Source organism: Lonchura striata, chromosome Z, assembly GCF_050655825.1.
Source record: "Lonchura striata isolate lonStrDom1 chromosome Z, ASM5065582v1, whole genome shotgun sequence".
Classification (NCBI taxonomy): Eukaryota; Metazoa; Chordata; class Aves; order Passeriformes; family Estrildidae; genus Lonchura; species Lonchura striata.
Window position 1 is genome coordinate 21,196,119 of NC_140740.1, and position 6,582 is coordinate 21,202,700.

The following is a 6,582-nucleotide window of genomic DNA, read 5'->3' on the forward strand; positions in this document are numbered from 1 at the left end:
TCCTTATTAAAAACAAACTTCACAAGAAGCAAGGCTTTAAGCATCCAGAAACAGCAGCAGCTCAAGGAAAATATTTGCTTAACAAAGTATTAAATGAGGAGTAATTGCATGTCCCAAATTTCCCATTACTGCTCAGATATTATGTAGGATGTTGGTTTGTTTTTGGTTTGATATTCAGTTGTGGTTTTGGGGGTTTTTATTTGGTTGATTGTTTATTGATGGTTTTTTTGTTTGTTTGTTGCTGTTCTTGTAGTTGTTTTTGTGGTTTTTTTGTTGGTTTGGTTTGTTTGTTTGTTTCTTTGTAATGTTACATGTCCTGAAAACTGAATTCTCTGAATGTGCATGTTATTTCCTAAAGCTACCAAACTGTGTAGAGTGGAAATGAAGATTTTTCTCATGTGGTATGATGAAGCTGACTAAAGCTGTGCTGTTCAGGAGCACTAATATCTTCATCTACCTAGAATTTTATCTCTTGTTACCAGCCAATAACAGGAGATTATCAGGAACCTTTTTGTGAAATCAAAATCAGACAAAAAAAAAAAGAAAAAAAAAAGAAAAAAAAAAGAAAAGAAAAAGAAAAAGTTATTTTTATCACATGCAATCCCAGCATTTTTCATTATGGTATTATGGTACTTCTCTGTAGCTGCTTAGTGAAACTGATAACTTTCTTTTGACAGCAAGCTTCTGGTACTAAATGTGGAGGAGAGGGTATCCTTTCTCTGAACATTTCTATTTTAAGCAAGTTTGACAGGAATGAGAAAAATGATTAAAGAAAGCAAAAGAAGCATGTCTTGTGTTAAGTTTTGGGCAATTCTCTTGCTAATGTGACACATAATTAGTAGTTTCTAAAGAGGCTCAGAGTATGTGAAATTGCTGTTGGTTCTGTGCCACCAGAAAAATGTGTCACTTGGGTGGAAAACCGAGGCTTTCAGACTCAATTCAAATTAACCTCAACTGTCTACAGAAATCTGCCCAAAAAAAGTGCAGGCTGGACTATGTGGTCATGAGGCTGCTACAACCCATTGGTTTTTAGTTACCCTTTAAGGCCTGTCACTTGAAAACCTGTGCTAGCCATGAAAAGATGTCTGATTTCATATCGCTCTCACAAAAACAGATAAAATTTCACTTGAACCATTTAGAGCACTGCTCACTCTGCTCCAGATTTTGTGGTTGTTTTTTTACTTGATGGGCTATTTTGTGGTGTAGGTGAATGCAGCTTGGCACTACTGACTTCAGAAATGATATCTGTATGATGGAATTTCTTGAGATTGGGAAGAGTTTCAAGGATGAACTTCCATTTGCAAAAACATACATGTTTGAGGCTATTAGTAGATTTGGTAGTGCTTTCTAGATTGCATGGCTTTTATGCTTTTCTGAGAACACTGATTTCTAAGGGAACAAAATAAAGCAGTATGGTTAGTGGAAATATTTTTGTTAGAAGCAATTTCACTTTCAAAGTAACAAGTAAGTTTTCATTCCCAGAAGTTTATATTTCAATAATTAATTTTAAAATCAAATTAATTTTTTTTTTGTGATATTAAAAAGGCAAACAATATAAAAACAAAAGAAAATGTATCAATTTATTCCAGAGGCTCTATTAAAAGTAACAGTAAATTATAACAGGAGGATGATGGCAGGGACAGCATAAATTTAATTAAAAGGCAACATTATATACTGCCTGAAGGGTGACTTTAGCATGATGTGTCTCTAACAGGAGGAAAGCCCCCCCAAAAACCAAAATATCAGACCTTTTCTTAAAATAGACACTGTATGTACATATATGTATGTGTTTCTATCCAAGAGTGGGTATTCAGTTAAGGAAATTAAACAATGATAGAAAGAAAATTGAGAAAATTGAAACATTAGAGTTCTCTTTTGACTATCTAGAACATTTTTTAAAGTATTAAAGGTAGCTTAGAAAATCTATACTTTATATAAAAGTGAAATACAGAACCTGCTAATGGTTTTATTTCCAAATATATGTACTTTCAAGGAAAATACTGTGCTGTCAGGACTTTGCAATTCTTTTTCCTGTGAAATTTTAACCCTTTGAAGACATATTTCACGTTAGAATTTTTCTAAGCCCTGTAGAAAGTTTTGGCCTTTAATATTACACTTTTCTCTTGAAAGAGTGGGTTTAGTATTAAGACCAGACTGTCTGAGAAAAGTTTTAACTAATATTAACAACTCCTCTAATTTATACCAAATTTGTTAAATAAATGCAAACTTTTCCCCAAGAATTGCAGAATAATTAAAATTATTTAATAATAATAATTTAGATAAAGTCTATACTGCTTCTGCTAAAGGTGCCTTTAAATTGGATTATTTTCCTGTTTCTCATAATCTGGATGCTGTTTCCACCTTGAAACCCAAGCAGAAGTTTGTAGGTTGCTCTTTAGATGTTTGAGAGGATCATTTGCAATTTCTCTCAACTCTATACAGAGTGTAGCTAAAAAGGGAAAGAGGCAAAGGAATTCTTATATAATGTGATAGTATGTTATCCATGCTGCACAGACCACTTTTGAACTTGCAATGACTGACTGCTTTATATTTTCATCACCCTTATTTATTTTTTCCCCTTTATTAAATTTGTTTTATTTAATTATTTATCTATCTATCTGTTGAAGAACTGTCAAGCTTGTGTAAGTAGCCAAAAAAGGAAGTCCTTTTCTGTTCTTTGTGGACTGTGGCAGCTTGATTGAAGGAGGAAAGAAGAAAATTTCTCTCAAAAAGACAGAAAAATGAGAAAAATGAAGCTTAAGCACAAAAAAACCATGTCACAGATTGGAAGCGTGGCAGCTATTTGGATAATGTTCAGAGTCTGGATGCTGTGCTGTCTGGATGTGTCTGAAGTGTTCTGAATCTTGGAAATCCTGGTAAAACCTAAAATTTTTATGAAAACATGGACTCTGACTCAAAGTTCCAGCCCAGTTAAAATCTTGTAATGGCTAAGGCAAGCCTATCTGTGTGATCCCCACAGAAACTTCTGAGACCACTCAGGCCTGGCTTTACTTTGCTTCTCCTGCAGCCCAGTATGACCATTGTCACCAGTGCCAGCAGAGCTTGGGTCCTTCCAGGGGCTTTCTGGGCAGCCTTTCCCCATCACTGCAGTGTGGGAATGTTGCTGGCAGAGGTGAGAATCAGCATTGGGCTGATAATCTGCAAACCCAAGGTGGTGAAAATGGTGCTGTGAAAACATATCAAGATGTCCTCTCTTGTGAACCTGCAGAGACCCAAGAGTATATGACTACAGGTAATAAAAGCTTTACTGTCATGTTCTTCCCTTAATTACCACTGGGTACTGAAGCTGGGCCTTAACTCATTAGTATTCATATAAAAATTTCAAATGCAGTGTCTGCCATTATTAAAACCTGATGCCCAGGTTGTTATTCATTAATCCTTGAGACTGCAGTGTTCTGGGGCTTCATTTTTTAAGACTATTTATGAAGCATCACAATGTTGTCAATGTATTAATTGGCTCATGCAAGAATAGGCTCCAAAGATTAATAACTTCATGGTAAATGTAGTTCTCGGAGGAGAGTTATTGCAATATTCTTATTCTAATTACCAAAGTTAATTATAGTTTTTGCTTTCCAAGCAGTGTAGGAAATTATATAAAATAAAGTTTCCAGCATGAGTCAGTTCTGAGAAAATTCAGCTGAGGAACTAAGGTACCTTGGGATCCTTAATGCTCTAGGAGCTGTTACAGTGAAAACACAGAAATTAGGAACTGGACTTACAAAACAGCTGTAGCATAGCAAAAAGCTAGGGAAAAATAGTATGATTTCCTGCCATTATTATTTGGGTTGTTTGAACAGATTACTCAGCTTCCTTCCTGCTTAGTGATGACTGTAGTCTGCACTTTATGCTGCTGATTATTCTGTCTCTGAGAGGTGGTTGTATGGCATTGCTGTCTTGCATGCTCCTCTTTTTCCTCTTTTGTCATAGGTAAGCTAAAACCTGTGCAAGAACACATCCTCCATAATTATCTCTGTTGTTCATATACTTGGGAGATATTTATTGGTTTCTGATGCTTTCAGGTCTCTCTGCAACACCTTGTGATGGTCTCTGGGCTATTACAATGCAAAGTCATGCTTTTACTCCTCTAAGGGAGAATTGCTGCTGTGCTTGTTTCCATCAGAAATGGTTTTAACTTTTGGCTACTTCAATATTATTAGTCAATAAACATATTGTGAGGGCTGGCTGCTTCCCCACATCCACAGCTGAAAAATGAATGAAATCATTCTGATCTTGTTGAAAGCCACACCTTATAGTGAGCATTTTGGATATAGAAACGACACCTTTACCTCTCTGAGTTTGTGCATTTCTCTGGAGGTAGAAGAGAAATTGCTTTTTGGTGATGAAATCAGATTTTGCAGTTTTTTCAGAAGATTGTTTTTTTATGATCATACGATTCAGATTAAATCATGCCTGTGTAATAAAGTACACAATTTTCCCAGGACCTCTCTGTTACAGCTCTGTCCCATTTTACAGAAGTTGCTACAACATATTGCCAAGCAATGGTTTCTGTATTTGCAAGTTAAAGTGCTTGAGCTGTGATTTAGTTTTTTACCATCATGATTGCAATTTGGAACTAGGATTATCACTGTGTTTGCAGTAGTACCTACAGTGCCAGAGAATGGGGAAGAAACACATGGAAGCCAAACCTTTCCTGTCTCCACTGGGTTTTCATTATGTAAGCACCACCAACCTGCACAACACAGGGAAACTGATTAAAATCTGCATGATACTGGTTTGCAAAGTTGACAGTGAAGGCAAGGCTATATCTAAGAGGTTAATAATATTCCAAATTACACATAGAAAACCATGAGAATCCTCTGAGAGATTGATAGTGCAGCATGTAAACTGGTTTACTGGAAGGACACAACATAAGAATACCTATCAGTTTTATTATTCTCACCTGCACACTTGATAAATCTGAGAGGACATAGCAAAGTAGAAATGATTCACAATTTAGACCCAAACTAAAATACATTTGATTTCTCTTTGATTGACTTTCAATCTAAACAATGCTAGTATGTTCATAATCTAATGTGTCTAATATGTTCAAGAGGGTTTTAAACACTTTCAGAACTTTGGTTGTTTGGTCCTCTGTTTCAATTTTTCATTTTGTGATCAGCCAACTGACTCTCTTTCGTATTAATCCAATTATTATATTTCCATTTACAAAGATTAAGTAAAATTTGGATCAGCTTGTCCTATGATTATATGAGTTAGCATAAATGCAAAGTGGGTGGAAAGAACTTGATGACATCTCTGGGACCTAGAATCAGTTCTGCTGATTGATCTGGTGCATTGACAGGAAATATGTTACTTATTTTCAATATGCAGCCCGGTGAATTTACATAAGATGGAGATATTTGTCCTTGAGACACCTAGAGATGTCCTTTTGACTACACTGGTAGCTGAACACGTGATCATTTTCTCTGAGTTAAAAAAAAGGTTTAAAATCTTAAACAGGCTTGAATATATTTGCAGATCTGCTGGGGTAGTAAAAAGTTACTGTAAAATCCATGACAGTTCAAACATAACTGTTAAGTTCTCAGGAAAATTTCCCAGTGAGGGCGTCCTCCAATTCTAGAAAGCTGTTGAGGAGATCAGGCCTTTTTCTTGGTGTGTGTAAAGGAACTGGACTATTGGCTGCTGGGGATTTGTCTTGATATGACAGTAGTGAGTTTTCATATATACTGACATTTAACAGTAAACTCTTTCATCAACAGATAAAACCAGCAAAATCCAAACAGCCATAGCATTTTCAGACAGGAGCAATGGAATGCTGTAAAAATATACACCTTCTTACAAAGAAGAGGATTTCTTTGTGTTCATGGAAGTCAGCATCTCTATGAGAATAAATCACGCCCGACTTGAAATTCACATAAGAGCTCTGGAACCAGTAACTTCAGAGAAGTCAGATAACTTGAAATTCTTGTTAAAATATGGGAAAATGTACTAATCTGCCAGTAGAAAGAGCAAAGTGCCTCTATAGATTTAAGCCTCTATAGATTTAAACCCTCTAGTTTCAGTCCTGTAAATATCACTGCACAGAGGTGGGATTGTGTTGTATTTGAGCATAAATGAGTAGACTTTTCCTAATTATCTTGGCTTGGCTACTGATGACAGTTTGTAGTGCTTGCTTGATATCCTGACAGGCTCAGCTGTTTGCCCATAATTAAAATTTATGTGCTTGGACAGTCCTATATACTAAATCCAGCCCATTTTCTGATCCAGCTTATCAACTGAAATTATGTCTTCAGAATATCACTGACACTTCCTTACAGAGTCCCTGGGCCTTACTTTGACATTGGAAGAACTGGAGAACACCAGGCCCAAGCTGAAAGCTCTGGTTTTAGTGCAGCTGGAAAAGCTAAACAGATTGCTTTAGTAATTAGGCCGATACAAAGCCTTCAGAGAAATGAAAACTGTTTGTTCTGTTCAATAACTATGAGCTCAGAATAAGACCAGATGTACTAAATTCCCTGTTCAGCTCTCATAATAGCATAAGTTGGGATTATTAATTGCCCTGTTCTAATCATATTACAAGGGTGACATTTATAAGATGCC